This window comes from Haemorhous mexicanus, chromosome 7, assembly GCF_027477595.1.
Source record: "Haemorhous mexicanus isolate bHaeMex1 chromosome 7, bHaeMex1.pri, whole genome shotgun sequence".
NCBI lineage: Eukaryota > Metazoa > Chordata > Aves > Passeriformes > Fringillidae > Haemorhous > Haemorhous mexicanus.
Window position 1 is genome coordinate 25,592,382 of NC_082347.1, and position 19,441 is coordinate 25,611,822.

Sequence of the window (19,441 nt, forward strand, 5' to 3'; positions counted from 1 at the left end):
TTGCACAAATGTATAATCCTCTTGCTGAGTAATCTCAAAGAAGTTTTTTCCAATGACCTTTTCCTTTTGCTTCATGGGAATGTTTTGGATGGTCAGTTAAGAGGGGGAGCCAACTCCCTTGAAACCAGCCACAACCTCACCACCCTCTTACACCCATGTGAACACCTCCTTCGATAGCAGCTTTACCCATTGTGTCCTGGAGGAATCACCGCCACCAGCAGAGATGAGAGACAGTGGTTCCTCAGAGACTGATCCGTATCACTTCAGAACAGATTGTTCCAATATGTTGTACTGGTTTCATGAGACAGACAAGTTTGGGACACAAGGTGCAATTACAGTGCAATTTCAATTAAGAGTCAAGCTGTGGTCCAATAAGGTGAGAAGGTCAGGGCTATATCTAGCAATACAGCTGGATGGTGGTTTTGTACTTGGCTACAAAACGAAGGGAAATCCTAACCAGGCCAAAAATAGCCCTGTCTTCAGCCATGATTTGCTGCCAAGCATCAATCCCAGAGCAAATTCTGAAAGGATATTTGCTGGGATTTACAGTTTAAGCAATGCATTATGCACTCCTGTGTTGTAGCAGGGTTAGGCTGCAACTTCCTCTCTTTCCAGAAAGCTTTTTTTTACTCTGCTTCTTCCCAAGCCTTGATTACAAAAGAACTAGATGAAGAGATCCTCCTTTATAGAGAGTGTCTCAGCTGTCAAGTTTTACATTATGGAAAAAAGAAAACTAGCACATTGTCCTGCTGTAGCTTAAACAAGGATTCAAGGAGCAAACACAGAAGACAGACTTGCCAATTAATCATCAACAGTGGGAAATTATCTCAGAGCACCTCCTAGGGGATAAAGTCTGAGAAAACATCTGGCAGGGAATTGGATGAAGCACTAACTAGGACAACAAATAAGTTAGCAGAGCATTCAAAAGGCAGTATAAAGGCAGCATAACTTGTTCAAGCTCTAAAATTCCCTCAAAAATTCAATATATTCTAAGATGTTGGACAGTGCTTAACATCAGAGACATGAAAGAGTATACTAAGCAAGAGGTTGAATAGGAAATCAGCTGAAAAACAAGTCAGTAAATTCCCATGGTGGCTGGAACCAGTACTGTAGGTGGGTCAGCCCTGGCACTCCAACTGTTTCTTGGGGATTATACAAGTGCTTAGGCCATACACAAAGCACAACATCTTTACAAGAAGTCAAAGAAATGTTAGACAGCAAAATTTTTTTTTTTTCAAATAGATCTTAGCCTGGAATCAAATTTTTGGAAGAAAATTGTGTGGCTGCTTTTTTGTAGTCAGACATATGCAGCCAAATGACAACAGATTACAGATTTAATGAAATCCTTGATCTGGCTTTTCACATTGGGTCTGCAAATGTTCACACATGTCCATGAATGCTGCTAATCCCAAGGACTGGAGACAGAACAAGCCCTCCATCTGAGCCCCCTTTGAAAATAACCTCTGCCATCAGCAGGAATACTATATATCCTATTAAGATTTTGGCAGCTACAGCTGGGAACTTGGTTTTAAAGCTGGGCCAGCTACGATGTCAGACACGTGCTCATGTCAGCCAACCATGAAGTGTCATCCAATTTTAAGTGCAAATAGCCTTCCAGTACTGTGTACAAGGACGTCCAGGGGAGCAGAATCTCTGTAGCCTGCTTCAGAAATAGAGGATACAGCTTGGGGAAGGAATGTCTGAGTCAGTCATGAGAGCATCAGACTGGAATAGAAGGGCCTTTCCAAATAAAGCAGACATCATAGAAATAATTGGTCTTTATCTGATGTCAACTAAAATAAAAACTTTATCTGGGCCAGGTAAAAAAACCTTAACACTTGGGCACAGAGAACTATGTCAACAAGATCTGAGCAGAGATAAAATGGATCTGGAAGACAGCATGAAAAGCAGAATGCAAGGCTCTGAACTTCTCACAGATATCATGGAAAAAGAGAAAAGCCTGAAAAATGAAAAAAAAAAAATTGGCATGTTTTTACCTAAGTAACAATATCTGACCTAACAGCAAATTATGGGTAAAATCACACTAATCTGCTCCTTCTAGAATAGGCAACATTTTCACCCTTGCTCAACAATGCTGGTGAAAAAAATTCATATCTGAACAGCTCAGATACGCCTCTTGCCCAGATATAACTTGCTTCCAAGAAACCTTTGGCAAAGTGGGCACTGCCTCCATATCAGAGGATTCTTGTTTATCTAGGTTTCTTATGAAAAGGTTTCTTATTTATCTATGTTTTCCAGAAAGTTGTCAGAAACTACTGTAATCTGAGCAGAAATGAACTGATTTAATCTTGTTCACTCTCGTGAGAATTGCCATCCACTTCAGCAGGACAGATTCACACACACACAAAAACAAAAAGGAAATCAGTTGGAGAACTGCCTCATGGTTTTGAATGTACTAACAGTGTGTTTCCCAAATATGCTTGTGTGCAGTTGATAACAAATGCAGCAGCAGATCCATCTTTTTGTTCCTAAATGTTTTGAAAGACATTAAATCCATGGGCAATCCCATCATGGTAGAGACAGGTATCTTAAAAACTGCTCATGAGCTCCCCTTTGTAGGAAACACCTTTTATTAGCACTGGAAAAACACCAGTTTTATGTTTGGTGAAGCAAAGGCAAGCACTGATTACTGGAGTATCATGCCAGTATAGAAGTGCAACCTTTTTAGCATCAGCACCAAGAAAGAAATCTGTGGCAGCAAAGCAAATGCAATACTGTACCCAGCTCTCAGTTATGGTGCCTGAGCCAGTAATACAGACAGAATAAAGAATTTAAAAATTTGGGAGTGTGCAGGACTACCCACAGCTGCACAAAACATGCAGAAGAAAACTGCTTTGCTTCAAGGCTCCTGGACAAAAAGGCTTCTCACTTGAGATCTGCTTCAGTGCTCCCTAAGCCAAATGGAAGACAAGCTGGTCCACAGGGGCCCAGAGCAGAAATGATTGAGTCAGAACCTTTACACACACTAACAACTTGAAGGAATTAAAGGAAGAGCCCAGGACAGACTTGGCTGGCAGTTCTCAGCCTTCTGCACCTGACAATGTGAGCGGCCAATTAGTTTGGATATCTTGCCATTTGCAGTTTGATGTGACATGGGAAACAAAACTTCTTGTCCTGACTGCTATTTGAACCCAGTATTTGAATCCCAAAGGAAAAGGCTTCATTATAGATGCTAGTTCCCAACAGAAGACACATACCAAACAACACCCCAAGCTCTGGCTAATCAACCTTTTATCTCCTAAGCTCTCTGCCCTTTTGCTGGAATCACCCCGTGGAAACACCACTCTTGCTCCTGCACCTGGTTTTCCATTCCTCCCTGTGATCCCAGTGCCTTTGGCTCAGAGTCTGAATTCCACATCTCCTCTAGGCCAGCCCCTTGCATTCAGTGTTCCTGCAGCCTGACAGCCAGATGTGGAGCTCAGCCTCAGCATCACTCTGCTTTCTTTTTCACTCAGACTAAAGAGCTGCATCAGCAGTTGACATCTATTTGGTTATACCTTCTTTAAAAATCATTTTACTTGCACACCTGTGATCAACTGAAAAATGCTCACAACTGCTGGAAAAAGCAGACAGATTCTCCAGCTTGCCCTGCAGATGCAACAGAGGAGCCAGGGCTCAGTTTCTCGCTAGAAATACCTCCAGAATACACTGGACACAAGAATCAGTCCAGGAAGCCAAGCTGCTATACACACGCTATCAGTCAACACACAGAACTGATCCTGCCCAAGTTCCTAAATAAGCCAGAGCCACAATGTCATTCTGCTATATCTCAGAACTCTGCCAACATTTCTTGGACTGCCCCTCTCCAACTATCAATATATTGAGTCCCATACTCTCTATAGACTCATAATTTAAAGGCAAGAGCTGGGAAAGAAAGTGTTACCCACTTCCGAAGCCCTCCCTGCACAGAAGGTGTCAGAACAAGCAGCAGCCCACTGCCATTCCCATCACTCACATGAAAAAAATCATTGATCAGAAGGAGAGTTTACTGCTCCCAACAACTTCCAAATGTGCCTGATGCAGACATGGCAGCAGAGCACCCCAGGTAGGCAGTGGGACAACAGCAACCTGAGAATACAATGCAGGAAATAACACCCAAAGCAAGGAATACAGGGAATACATATGCATCTTAAATCATAGAGTCCTATAATGCCTGCCTGAAACACTTAGGAAAACTAAACAAGTGTAGCAAACATGGAAATATTGTCCTGCTTCCAGGCAGTGAGAGATTCATCAAATCCTGGGCACATCAGTTACATAGGCCCAGCTTAGAATCTGTTTACACAGAACCAGGAGTGCATGTCCTGGATTTGGGTTGTACCTTTAGTTTGTACAGCCTTCCTTAGGGCTTCAGAGATCTTGAACACTAAACATAACAAAAATAAATTAGATAAAATATAGCAGAGTTGCAGTCCGGGAAAAAAATGACTGCAATAGACCCAGTACTTCCAGTCTGGTTGCAAACTTTCCAAATTCTTTTGAAATATTTGAGTGCTGCAGGAATAGCATGATGGATTTAGATTCAAGACACTGAAGAACTATCCAACAAAACTAAGCTTTTGATTTGCACTCAAGTAAATCTTCCTCTGGATTAATCTGCCCAGCTCTGAGATAACATGTAGATTTTTTTTTTTCCTTTCCACAGCCTAATATAAACAAATCCCCCACATGCAGTGAGAGTTGGGGCAGCAAAAAGAAAACCAGTTTGTACTTTCCAAGGAATGGAAAAACACTTTGTCATTCACTCCAGAGTTTGTCTTTCAGAAGTGCTGCCAGGGCACTGAGTGTTTGATATTATCAGTCTGCTACCAAGAACTTCATTTAAGCACAGGGAGCTGCCTGCATGGCTGGGTGATTCCCAAAACAGCAGGGATCTGGGTAACATCACCTCACCCACTCCTGCTCTCCCTCTGTTAAACGTGACAGAGCAATGGAGCTCCAGCCTGAAGAAGCTGCTGGGTACTCACACATCTGCATAAACTGGCATTACTGCTCCCCAGGGGATACAAGGCTATGAAGGCAGGCTGGCAATTTTTCAGCAGTAAATGAAATCAGCCTTTAGAACTGGTCACCAGTTACTTTCTTACCCTCTTCTCCCATCAGCAGCAGTCTGACGTTCCACTGTGTGTTGCAGGAACAAGACAGTTTTCTAGGATGGACCAAGGTGCCATGAGTTCTTGTCTAATCAGCATAGACCTTACAGAAACAGGCATGCCTTGATTTCTGGTTCCAAATTCTATGGTCAGGAAACCAAACCTCCAGAGCCCTGCCAGTCCCGGCTGGGCTCTGCCCTTCTTTGCCCTTACAGCCCAGCCTCTGCCAGGCTGCAGGGGCTGAGTGCCCACAGCCCCTCTGCCCTGCAGGCTCTGCCCAGGGTGGAAAGCAGCTCCCTGGGGCTGGGCTCAAACGCAGCCCCTGCACAGAGCCCGCTGCCTGCTGGCTGCGTGGGAGCACACGGCTGCTGAGCTCTGCTGGGGGGAAAAGATCTCAGCTCTTCAGTTGTATGCTACAAAATCCCCGCTGTGTCTGTTAGTTTGTTTTCCTCACCAGCAATTTTTTAGGAACAGCTGAGCACTCAGATTGCCCTTTCCCTGGGACTGAAAGCCAAGCAAACCCAGCTAGCACACACAGCTGCTCCTTCATAGGAGAGCGGTTTGCATCTGGCTAGATCAGTCCTCGAAAGCACGGTGAGAAAAGACACTTGGATAGCAGTCAATTAACACAACAAAAGACACTAGAAGTAGTCCTTCAAGACCTGCAGCCAGTCTTCTGGGTTTCTACCCCATGCAAGGGGAACTTATCTATTCTCTCCTTGCACATCTCAGGCAGCACACTACTTCCTAAAGACACAGCCCTCCAACTGGGAAAGCCAAACTGAGCCCAAGCCAGCAATGTGTGTTCTTTAGGCAGTTTCTGCTCAGTGGCAGGTTCCATTGCTGACAAGCCTTTGCCAATGTGTGTGTACTGCACTCTAGCAACAGTTGTGGAGATCACAGCTGCTGAAGACTCTTTGGCCCTTAGTGAAATGCACTCCAGTATCTTTTCTCACATGGCTACACTGAAGCACCTCTCAGCAGTTTGAAACAACAAACCTTATACACCTTTGTGGACACTGGGTCCTGGACCTGCACTGACCATCCCAGGACCACCCCACCTTCTCATAAAGGCAGGATTGGAAAGCAAACCCAGATCTGTCAGCTCTCAAGATTTCGGTAACAAATCACAAGCAAAAATCACTGGCAAGAGACCCAAGTCTTGCAGCTCTGAAATCCACTCAAATTGAAGCAGACCTCTGCTGAAGATAAGCTACAGCGCTGCCAGGAGGGAACATGGACAGACACACAGGCTGCTGTTCAGGGCAGTTTCCCACACCTGAAGGGCTCCCTTTTTACACTCTCTCCAGCAATAGCTGTGGAAACAGCCAGGAGGTTATAGACATCATCACATTATGTGGAAAGCTAAAGGAATCAAGAGAAGTAACTCATGCCAATTATTTTACAATGCCTCTGGCCTTCACCTGCTGCACTGTGCACAGACTGGTAGGGAGAGAGGGGAGAAATCAGATACCACCTCCAGCTCAAAACCTCCCTTTAGAACGAACTGACTGTTTAATAGGGAGATCCTAAATTCAGGGAGTTCAGGCAAGTATGGCATTAGATTATGCCTATGTTTACATCTGTCCCAGAGGGCCACATTTCCTGTACTGCAAACCCCACAAGAAAGGGTAATTAGATTTTTTCTTCATTGATGCCTGGCTCTGTTACAGAGGCTTTGACTTTTTGTTCCTGCAGGAGCTTCCCTGGGGAAACTATTTTCTTGAGTTCTACTTTCTCCTTCTGCCTGGCCTTTGCCTGAGCAAGGGTTACAGTGGGCCCCCAGCCTGATCCTCAGCTGGTGTCCAAGGCTGAGGCTGGCCAGAGTCCCTGCAGAGAGAAGCTTCACTCTGCATTTAGGCAGCACCTTGCTGACAGACACCCTCCAAGGAAGGTCAACTGCACAGCAACTGATCTACAGCTGCTCACTCCAGGCCCTATGGAGAAGAATACCTGCACAGGAGATGTCCCCAGTGCATTATTGTGAGGCAGTGGGCGTGTGCATCCCAGAGGTGCCAGCCTGGACACAGACTCCCTGCCAGGCTGATATTCCTCATTAACACACCACAGCCCAAAGTTGTGGCACAGGGTGCCCACTAGCCTGCAGATGTAGCACATTAGACTACTCCCCTCCTAGATAGTGTGGCTGGCACCCCCATGCTAAAATCTGAAGTTTATCCAAAAGGCTAACAGGCAAGGAGTTGGAGTTATCTCTCATCCTGCTCTCCTCACATCCATCTTTTCAGCCTGAAAACTGTGTGAGCAGCAAAAGTTCCTGAGAAAAATCTTAAGAATTTTTTGCATGTGACCATACCTATACAGCACATGCAGATTTTGCATGTGACTTTACTCCTGCAGCACATTGTCAACACATGAATTCACTTCTGGATAAAATTCTGATAGATTCTGACCTCCAGCATCAGGAAGACATTTTTCAACAGCCACACAGCCTGGCAGCCTGCTCCTTTCTTCATTCAATGCTTGCAGCAACTTTTCAAGAGTCAATAGCAGGAACATACTTCAGTTTCTTCAGATTGCTAATTCTGTCTATAGACACTTCTTCCAGCTACTTGCAATCCATAGAGAAATCATTTGGGAATATAGCCATGACCACACTTTATTGGTCATAAAGGAATACACTTAAGCCTATGAAGGTCAGTGTTCATCATGAAAGGTTGTGTTATTCCAGGAGTTAGTCACAGCTATATTGACTGCTGGCTGAGTCTCTTGACAGTCACACAACTGGCTCCAGAGAGGCCAGGCAAAGTTTGTTTTGCTGCCCTCTTAAGCACAACAAACATTCGACAGCAAGGAGATGAGAGCATGCAAAGGGTTCAGAACATGGACTTCAGTCACATGGCAGCAGCATCCTTTCATTCCTGACCCTTGTGACATGTTTTAACAAAATGTAATGCATTTCATGGATAAAGGTTCTGCTAAAGCTAGGCTTGATGTATGACATGCAGGAATCAGCAGGGCTGTGGAACCCAAATTCCAGGTAGAGCTGGGATGGTGACAGAGTCCTCAGCAAAGGCACAGTGTCTCTGTACAAAGCACAGGAGAACCAAGGGGTTAGAGCAAATATTGGGGAGAGTGAAGGAGGAAAGTTTGAACATGTATGTCAGACAAGTTTCTCTGAAGGAACCCCAAGTGGCATGAAAACTTTGTGACCCTGTGTTGGCCTACGTAGCAGCAACCAGTGTCATCCCACTGCACATGGCACAACTCTCACCCTAAATATCCCACCCAGAGGTTAGGAGCACACAACAGCTCAGACCCAGAGCAGATATAATAACAGGTGTATAGAAAGAACCACATTCCCCCAGGTCTTTGCCAGGGGCTTAGGAAAGAGTAAGGAATGAGCCCATGGGACAAGCTCAGGCACCACAGGGAGAAGAAATGCCCTGGCTGCTTGTTGGGCTGACAATGCCAGCATGATTCAGTCCCCAGCTGCAAGCAGAACCCAAGCCAGAGCAGCCAGATGGAGAGGACTCGGTGGGCTGGAGCTGAGGAGAAGGACAGCCTGTAGCAGATATTGCAATTCCTCTGTACAGAAAGCCTGAATTACACGCTGCTCCTGGGATCCAAGGGACAAAACTCACAGCTGCTCATCTGGCAGCAGTGAGGCTTCAGCAAGGAGCAGTGCAGGGAGCTTGGAGAGAGATTGCTTTTGGGGAGGTCCCATACAAAATAAGCCTCTTAACCACTACAGAGAAAGCAACTGAGCAGACCAGAGCTTCTGCAAAACTACTTCCATTTTGTTGAAATTACTTCCCCACACAACACAGCTGAGAAATAAACAGAAAACAAGATCTTTTAACAAATAGAACATTTACACCTCTTAAAGATATTGCAAAACCTGAAACACAGGTTTGCTTCTAAACAGTAAGAGAGGCAAAAGAAGAACCCCATTTCCCAAGCCTCCATCTGTGCTCACGCTCCACCCCAGCAGCTGTAGAGCTTCAGTTCTGCCTAATACCTCTCCAGATTTATTGGATGCCCAGCTAAAAAGCACTGATTGTTCCCTGTAGCAGTATTTTGCCAGGGGTGAGGAATGTGGGAGGGATCCATAATATTTTTATGACTATTATATGACCTTCTGTTAACTTAATGGGATAAGTCACAGGGCCCTCCCTGAGAAGAGGGCAAGAATCCCTTGAGATGTATGCTCATGGAGAGGCACAGAGGTCAAATCAGCAGTGGAGCCTGAATATTGTTAGGAGTTTTAATTATGAATTATGAATCTAGGTACTATAGGTTGCTATTTCGGGAGCTGCTAAATTAACATCCAAGTAAGAAACAGGAGGATCTTCTCAAAAGATAGTGCACTTCCACCTCCCACCCATTAAGGGATGTGAAATTTGAAGTTCTAACAGCAGTGATTTGTGATGCCTGATTTATCAAGGCCATAGAGCACCAAGGCGAAATCTTGCCTTCACTTCTGTCTCTCCTCATGCCAAGGGGAAAGCTAATCCCCCAGAAAATCTCTAACCAGTACAGATAATATTTCTTAAAATAGGATATCATCCCCCCTCAGTTCACTTTTCACACCCTGAGGAGTAAAATTGAGTAGCTTCTGACTGAAGCTAGATGATGCAACATAGTCTCATAAGAAAATGTTGCTAGATTCAAGCTGAGAATTTTGTGAGCACACATAAATCTAAAACAAGAATAACTTCTGCTAGAAGTGGAAATATGAGAGTAAGAGAGTTTGGAGTCTCTAAAAGAGAATTTTGCCTCTGGTCAAGACTACTGTTTTCCACCTTTCTGAAAAAGGCTGAAATTGCCTTTGAATTTCATGGCAGAGTTGAAACAAGTTTTATCACAGACCACAGGAGAGTCACAATTTCCCAATCATAGGAAATTTCATATACATAACTAAAAATGCTGCCACAGCTATTCCATAAAGATGTTAAGCCACTGAACTAGGCACAGCAAATGAAATTTATATCTGCTTGCAATCCTCAGAGGCAGCCTTAGCATCTAAACAGGCACATAAGACCCAGCTCCTCTCAGGGCGCAGGATATCCCAGTGTGGATGGGAAAACCCCACTCTCAGGAGAGTGACTGGCATTTCTGGGGGGCTCACTGTGGCTGTGGCTACAGAGAGGAGAGGGTTTCAGCACCTTTTCTTAACAGACCACTGCATTATCAGGAGCCTGGACACACTGAAATCACCTTCCTGGGAACAGCTGCTTGTGTTGACTTGAGAGAAGCTGGCAGTTGGGTGCAGAGCCTGCTTGAACTTCAAAAGCATTAAAAGCATGCTCATTTTCTCCAGCTTTTTTTTTTTTTTTTTTTTTTGCCAGCAAAGCATGAAACGGGCTGGGGAGTCAACACGTTTCTTTTTAGGGCCTGTGGGTGGAAAAAGTAGTGTTTCATTCTCTTCATAATAAAGCACATCTCATCAGAGCACAGAAGCGCAATTTACCTCCTCAGGGGGAGGGGACTCCTGGCACTCAGCTCCTGGAAACAATCAGCTGCCCCAAGGCTGATCCTCAAGCCCTCTTTGCTTCTGTGGAGGGCAATCCCAGCCATGGCAGAAAAGCATCCACTGCCCTTCCTGCTCCCAGTAACCACAGCTCACAACCAGCCTCAATCAGCAGCTGTACAAATCTACCAAGGACAAGAGCAATGAGCAATACTTTGGTACCAGTTACATCACCAGCTTGGGTGAGCAGCACCATCTCTGTCCAGGACACACCACCACCAGCAAAGCCCTTGTTGGTGTAGGATGACCAGGGAAACAGACCCTAGAGCTTGAAGGAGAGTTATGTGCTTCAGACTCTTGAAAGTTTAATTTACTCGGCTTATAGTTACTAAAGGAAGAAATGAGTTGCACTGAATGCAACATTTCTACTAAATGCATTTAAGGTAAGAAAAAACCTGGAAGCAGAGCTGTTTGTTATCACAGACCACCTCCAGCAGGCCTTTCGGGTGGTCACTAGAGCTGTAGCAGTCTGTGTGCCACTGGAGATGCTGGCAGAAACAGATCCACCCTATTCCCTACATGTGTGTAGGGTGTGTGGGAGAAAGATGAATGCATAATCGACTCCCAATTCATCAAATGGCTTCTTTTTTTTTTTTTTTTTTTTTTTTTTTTTTTTTTTTTTTTTTTGAGGGGGTTCTTTACTGGGGAAGAGAATAATAATCTTCTGGGTGCTCATTTGAGACACCTGAGTTAAAACATTGCAATAAGAAACCTCAGGCCTAACTCTAGTCAGACTTATGTGGAGACTAAAAATTTCCAAATTGGGATAAATATAGACATACATATATGGATGTCTTGTAGTCTATAAGACTGGGTTGGTTTTGCAATTTCAAGTTGTATTCAAGTAAGAATGTTTGAAGAAGGGCCTGAATTTGATCCGGGTTCATATCCAAAGGCACCCTTAATTTCTGGTCCTTTTGCTCACGGCAGGAGCCTCCAGCATTCATGATCACACAGCCAAGCAAGCCCTGGAGTTACCTCTAGCTTCCTCAGTTTTCACTCCTATCCCCCCCTTAACTTCCATACATTTTATTCCAGCCTCATTTTTAGCTTTCTAATTCCATGGTGGCCTCTCAAACATACTAAATATAAATGTGTGGATGCAGCTATGTAAATAAAATGGCCCATGTGGTGAGCACACATGAGGGCAGGGGGCCTTTCCCATCCATGGGAGGGCTGATTGCCAAGCAAATCCCAAGCTCTGCACTCCAGCACAGGGAAAGGGAGCCTAAGATTTAGGGACAGTTAAAACTTATCTTGAAACAACTGATATTTTTTTCTGCCTAGGGTAGAAAATGACAGGCACTGGCACACCAAGATCTGCCTCCATTACCATGAGACAAAGACATGGAGGAGAGAGGGTCAGAGGACAGGGAGATATGTAGGGAGGAATTTTATGGATAAGTGGCCTGCAACCAGAAGGGATTACCAGTCTTACCCTTGTGTTGCTGATATATGTGCACATCAGTGTTCATTGGGGTGCACACCTTACAGGGACGGTTGGGTATAATTTGTTTGAACTCCTTTGTTCCTTCCTGAAACAGAAACAGCTCAGACTTGAAATAAGTGATGAGGCAGTTCAGGCTGCCAGACAGCTGTGCAATATCCATTTCCTGTGCAATATCCATTTCCTGTGCAATATGCCATGGTGCTGTCAGGTGAGTGAAGGTGTCAGGGTCTGCATGGAGGGCAGGTACTGGGTGTGAGGGCTGTGAGTTCTCCCTGGTGCACACCCTCAGAGAGATAGCAGGTGACTTTGCTGTCTGGCCCCCAGAGAGTCTCTTCTGACTCCAGAGGTTTTGGTCAAGCTGCCCACTCTGACAATCCTATGTGCCATCCCACGAGGGCAAAGGAATAGGAGGGAGGTGATCTAGGGCTCACAGCTTCCTCAGATTATGAGTTCTCGGGGTGGGACAGCAGTGAGAGCACACCTGGGCTCTGGCTCACTCTCACACTAACACAGCACTGAGCCTGCTCCTAACCTTCAGCAGGCACAAATGAGCCCATGCCAGGTTCAGGGACTGGATCTCAGTGCAAAGGGAATACTACACAGCCAGAGGGACATAGGATTGCAGGGGATGTCCAAGCCAGGCAAATATAATACATGGTAGAAACTTATTCCCATTATCACAGACCCACCTGATGTGATGGACAAATTCAAATTTACATCCCAGCTTTCCAGCTAAGGCCAAGACTGTCTCCTCCCTTCAAATCATACTAGCCATGGCAGGATTGCAAGGTAACTGCAAAGGCAAGCACCCAGTGCCAGGTGCCTAGGCTGGGACACCAAGCTGGCATCTGGGGTCCCTCCAGGGACTTGTCTGACCTCACACAACCTCCATCTCCAGGAGGTCTGTTTCCTTTGCTGCTGCTTCTCCTTTTCTCCAGCAGGAAAAGGCTGCTTGCTCTCAGCCTTTTCCTATTCCCAGTCCCAACTAGGGGTGATGTGACCAAACTTCTGGTTTTAAAGCTATATGCTTGAAACTCTCAGACAACATAGTAAAAGAGGTGATGGATCCTGCTATGCTTGTTTGCTCTGCAGCCTTTTGGAGGCAATGCCAAGTAAAATGAAGCCCCAGGATAAATCCTACTAGCAGGAAAACTTTTACAAATAACCTCAGCTACACAGCTTCCAAGTCCTTGAGCATTTCTACATCTCTGCAGCCAAAAACATATGTTTTGTATTGCTTCACATAAATCTTCCTGGTTATTTATCTACATAAACCCTTCTATAAATTGCTCACTGGGACTCAAAATGCAGCAAGCAGGCTCTTTGATGTGTCTCAACCCCCAGGTGCATCAATCACTTCTGTGCACACCTTGTTTGCTCCCATACAGGGAGAAGTCACCAGTCCCCTTTGCCAGAAAAGAGGGCAAAGAGTCAAATGGTTTTGATGGATGGATAAATGTCTGTGGGATAAAGCTCATGCACAGAGCTTGTTTATACTGAGTTACAAGCTCTCCCTCCTCCCACTTACTAATAAAACACTGCTCCATCAGCCTTCCTTAGGAAATATGCTCTGAACCAAGAGCCTGCCCATGAATATTTGATCTCTTTGTGAGCTCCTTTTACACTATTGCATTTCCTCCCGTGGTGGCAATTTCTCTCTCTACAGGAATAAGTAAAACAACAGCCTTATTTTGTGGTGTTAAGGTGGTATTTTGGTCTTGTTACAGACCTGCTCCATACAGAGGTGGATCTCACCCTTCATCATTATAGCACAACTTTTAGTTCAGGGAATGAATCATGGGTTTAGGTTAGAGTTTAGCTAAGTAAGCTCCTTGACTGAGAGCTAGCACTGTATTTCACAAGGGAAGTGAAGACTTACAGACAGGCAGGCAAGATTCATCATCCTTGAGTAAGCTGTGCTGCTGACAATGCAGTGTGATACTCTCTGGATCAAGGCACCATCCCACCTCAGTTTCCCCGTTCAAAATGAAAATTAATCAGTGCAACGGAAAACCCAAGAATATTTACTTTATGTTGACACAGCCCTCCTGTTGGCCTTGTTGGGTCTCAGTGATGAGAGTCAGCCCACGCATACAGAACACTGTAACATGTCACACTGCTCCAGGGAAAGCAACCCCTTGTGAACACCCTCTCACACCTGCATGTGTCTCCTGCACTGCTGCTGCAAGTTGCTGTCTCCCAGGATGATGGCAGATGATAGAAATTTTTTTGTAGAGTGGAAGCTGAAGGGATGGAGAAGTTGGTAGAGGGGAGATGGAACCTCAGAGCTGCTTAGCCAGCAGTTCAAACATGTACTGTGATAGTCCAAAGCTCATATCCACTGACAGCTACTGAGGAAAGAATTGCCTGGCTTTGGGAGCAAGCTACATCTTTATTCAGGGGTCCTAGCAGCAGCTGAGTGGCAAATTCAGACAGAAGATGTGTGATTGATTTTGTCTCTTCTTCAGCTCTGTACAAATAGGCTGAGACTACTCTAGCCTGTCTCATGGGTAATTTTTCTGCCTCTGCACTGCTGCTGTGTACCTTTGGTGCCCCCTGGACTCTGTTTTTTTTGTGACCTGTGGTGTGGGGCTGGACTTGTTTTACTATGATCCAAACCATACTTGTTTTACTATGCTACAAGCAGCACATCGTTATTAGTACAGGCAGTGATGGTCTTTCAGTCTTCAATTACCTCCCTATTTGATTACTCCAGTCCCACGGGACTTCTTGTGAGGAATTTTTCAGTGTCAGTGGGAAAAGTGGGTGTGTGCTTACTGGATCCATGTGAGGTGAAATCCATGGCCTTCACATCCAGATCCCAAGCCATGCCCATATTGCTGTAAGTGATCCTCAGCATAACCTTTTCCATCTGCTCTACCTGCCTGTGTGTGCCTTACTGATCACTCCTAGCTGCCTCTTAGAAAATGCTAACCAACACACCCACCTGCTAAAGGACTTCTATCAAATTCAGACTCTGGGAATGGTTTGGACTTCAGCCCAGACATGGAGAAAAGGAGATGGACTTATTTTTAGTGCCATAGTCCATTGAGAGGCACTGATGCCAATTTCAGTGTGATGAGTCTCTCCCAAGTTTTGCAGCTGACTGATCCATGGTAGGGGGTTCCTGTACATGTGGGCAACATGGTCTTTGTGACATGTCATCTTTGAACATGTCTGGAGTTCCCACGGCTCCTGTGGGAGCCGCTCACAGCAAGTGAGTCTGACAGAGCCTGTAAGAAAGAGCAAGAACTGAGGGGCAGCAGGCATGGAGGACATGCAGGGACTTGTGCAGGGTGTAGCCATGCCTTAAGACCATATTAGTAACTCCCTTCACGTTTCCCTGCCCTCTTTACGAGGTCTCCATTCATCCACTGAGAGTCAAAACTAGTCTCACAGAGATTCCTAAGGAAAAGGGACAAAGCCCCCAAGTCCCCACTGCCAAGGCCAGCACTGAGCTGTGCTCCCTTTGCCCAGGGCATTCCACAGGAACCCCAGCAGGCTGAGAGTTCCCCCTCACCCACTGCCTCTCAGAGGAGCTGTCAACAAGCTCCATGGCTGTGCTGCCTCCCCGTGGAGTGGAGACAGTCCCACTGGAGAGGGCTTGTACCTGCAACACAGAGCAGCGCCCCTGTGCACCAGGCACATCTCTGAGGAGCTTCCTGGACAGAAGGCTCATACATCTTACTGGCTGGCATCCCCTGCCCCTTGTTAATCTGGGGGAGCACCCCTATCCCTGTCAGGCCTCTTCTGCCTTCATGGCATTCTGCAGCTCCCAGCCCCACTCCTGCCTCAGTCCTCCTAGCCAGTCACACTGCTGTCAGCAAAGAAACTTCACAGGCAGCTGAGAAGTGCTGAGATCGAAGGTATTTCTTGCCTTGGGGCTTAGATTTGGAATTACTGCCTTGACCTTAATTTCAGCCCCTGATGTCCCCTCTCCCTAGTTCCCTGTGACATTTCTTGTTTAGTTTTACTGTAATCCCCCAAAGATTGTGCATTTCAATCATACAATTAGAAATAATTCTATTAGTAATAGGAAACAAAGATTAACTTGGGAGCTTTCTTTCCTCTGGATTTTGAGTCTGTTTCTGCAGTTTTTCTCTGCAGTTTGCTAAGCTAGAAATGTGTTTTCATACAGAGTCTTGCATAATCACACAGTTCTGGGAGCTGGACACCAATCTCTTGGAGCCCTGCTGTGGAACTGGAGATCAAATGTATAATAAATAAATGTAATTTTGATAGTTCTTGTTATTACAGCTTAGTTTAAGAAAAATACATGGGTTTTCAGCACATATATACATACACTTGCCTATGTATGCATACATCCTGATCACACATCTCTCTACCAAGTCCTGTAAAATGACACAAGCACACACTACTCAGCCCACCCCCTTGGAGAGCAGAGCAGCACTGGGATGGGGATTGATCCCAGCTGTACAGAGCTGTGCCCCACTCCTGGGGGAGGGCCAGCCAGGAGCCCCTCACACATGCTGTCACAGGGAACTGGTATCAGGAAAGCCTCTAAACTTGGTGTCTAACAGGTGACCAAATAGGAAAAGGGAAGTTCATGCTGACATGCTGGGAGGTCGCTTTCCTGAGCCAGGGGCTGGGGTGAGAAGGCTTGAAGGCTTCACAGGGAAAGCAGAAATCACCAGCAAGTCAGAGTGACAGAGGTGCTGTCAAGGTCTGTGAGATCCCCATAAGTGCATCAGATGGGTTTCTACATCCATTTTCTGCTTAAGATTGCCTTTGCCACAGAGGTATCAACCTCAGCCCCCTTCCCCGGTATCATCCCACATCATCCCACACCACCCCGTGTCGTGAGTTTCATCAACACTGGATGTCTGGATGAAAGCTCAGCCCGCAGGATAAATGCAGTGTCTCTCCAGTTGCACCAGCAGGGAAAGGGTCCCCAGGAGGGGCTGTGGGTACACAGGCTCCTCACCAGCCCTCCAGCTCACCCTCTCTGCTGGGTCAGCCTGCAGCCCTGGAGTTGCTCACCGGAGCCTCCTGGGGCTGGCTGGGCTGATGTGGGGCAGTCGGGGCAGAACTGCTGAGCCTTGGCATTTCTGCTGTGCTGGGAAATTCCCAGAGGAGCAGACGAGTGTTCGGCAGCATCTTGATTCCTTTGATCGCAGAGCATAAAGCAAAACAGGCCAGTTGTTGATTTGTGCTCACTGCAGCTCTGGGCTCTCCCCAGACCCCTTCAGATCCATATTGTGGCTATCACGCTTTTTTGTTCAAACAGTAAAACTTAATGATGTCCTTTCATCCCCACCTTGCAGGGGGCTGGCTGCAGCCTGCCTTGCACGGGGAGCAGCCGGTCTGTGCCGCGGTGGGGTCCTGCTGTCCCCTGCCGGGCTTCCCCAGCACGACTCGCACGGCTGCCCCGGGTCCGGAGACTGCAGAGGGAATCATTCTCTGTTACAGCAAAGGAAGAGGCAGTACATGTAAGATCTTCTCTTTAGCTCTGCTGGTTCTGTGACTTCAGGCAGCCCTCTGTCATGTTTTTCCCTGGCGCAGGAGTGGAGGGAGGTCTGCCAAGCTCGCCTCAGGATGCTGTCAGTACATTCAGACTGGTTTGGAAAGAAGTGGACCTCTGGGGATACAAGGCAGAGAGAAACTCTTGCTGACTGCAAGGAGATATTCATAGCCAGTGAACCCACAGCTGCAGCTCATTGGTACTTCCAATCGACTGGGTCCATCTGCCATCAGCCTGCTGTTGTGACAGCCCATTTCCCCTCCATGGCAGGTGACCTGGTGGAAGGAGAGCACAGGGAGGCAGCACCTGGCACCACTGCAAAGGCTCTGGGCAGCTGCTTGCTGGCTCCTTGTCCTCTAGTGGGCCAGGGAGAGCATTGGTGTCAGTCTCTCTTAGCTGGACACTCTGGTGGGAGCACCTCAGCTGCTGCTGCTCAGAGAGGGACCAAGGCTGCTGAGCAAGGCTATCTGACATGGTGGTTATAGCTGAGGGCTGAGGAGAGACGAGAGGGTGAAATATCAGAAACCAATTTCCAGAACATTGTCCAAGGCAGTTTGAGAACTATTTTTGTACTTTGGGCAAGCTAAGTTAAGCATGTTCCTGTAGGTTTCTTCCAGAGCGTGGTTTGTGGTACTCTATGGCCCAGGATAGGATCTCCACTATCTGCATCACTCCTGCAGCATCACCATCTTGCAGAGACAAACATGAGGTGAATGTGCTGCTCCCCTACATCCTTACTGGGGCAGCCAGTCCAGATGCTGCCCTGGTCACAGCAGAATGGCCACAGTGATGATGCCACACAAAACTAACTTGAGCAAAGTGTGAGTAGAATGGAGACAGGACACAACCATGAAACTATAACCCTGAGATAAAATCCTCTCAAATCAGCCCATACATCATGGGAAGCAGACTGTAAATGTGAATCCTGGCTGGCAGCCAAAGTGCAAATTGTAAATCCCTGTGCAAGAGAAGTGCTTTAAGGTGCTGTGGGGACCGCTGCTGTTACTGTCCCAGAACAGCCTGTGCTGGTGCATAGGTTTTGCAATGTTGGTTACAGGCTATTAAACTCTCTAAGCTCAGAAGTCGTCAGTCCTCTTCTGACTGCATAAACTCATTTCTAAAAACCTCACTAAAACACACCTTCATTAAGGGTATTATCTCCCCACTTAAACAGAGGCAGAAGGAGAAGGGACCCTTCTACCAAGAAAAATCAAGTTCATGTGAGGTTGATTTGTAGGAGTACTAGCCAAAAAAATCCTAAATGGAGGGAAGGAGCTGCTAAATGGGTGTTGATACAAATGAAGTCTGAGGATACCAGCTCCCTCCATGCTACCCTGCTTTGGGCAATGGAGTGAGAGAAACACCTAGTGCACCCAGGAAGAGAGGCCTTATGCTGCCCCAGGCTAAGGGTCTCCCCACATGGGTGACAAGGACCCTCAGGAAGGCTAATACAGGCCCACTCAGAGGGTGGAGGCTGGGCAGTAGCCAAAGGAACATGGGGAGGAGATGGAAGTTTCAAATTGTTGATGTATTAATCTGCCTTTTCCAAATAGATTCTGTTCCTCCATGACCACCACCACTGGCACCCATACATTTACATTTATTTAAAACCCTGAGGCATGTTGCTTTCCAGAAAGGAAACATTGCTGTCAAGGGCACTTAGACAAAGTCATGTACTTTCTGGGTGAGAGCTCACAAGTTTAATAAGAATGCCAGGGTAAGAGTCCAGTATGCTGCACTGCCCATGTTGGCTAAAAGGACCCCCACCTTGGGAGGAGGCAGCAGCTTGCTGCCTTGAGCAGTGCTGGGTGCTGCTCAAGGATGGGTGGTCATAGCTCAGGGCTGCACTGTTTTCTGCATCTCCTCAAGCCTAAGCTCATGGCTCTGACTGATTCTGAAAGACT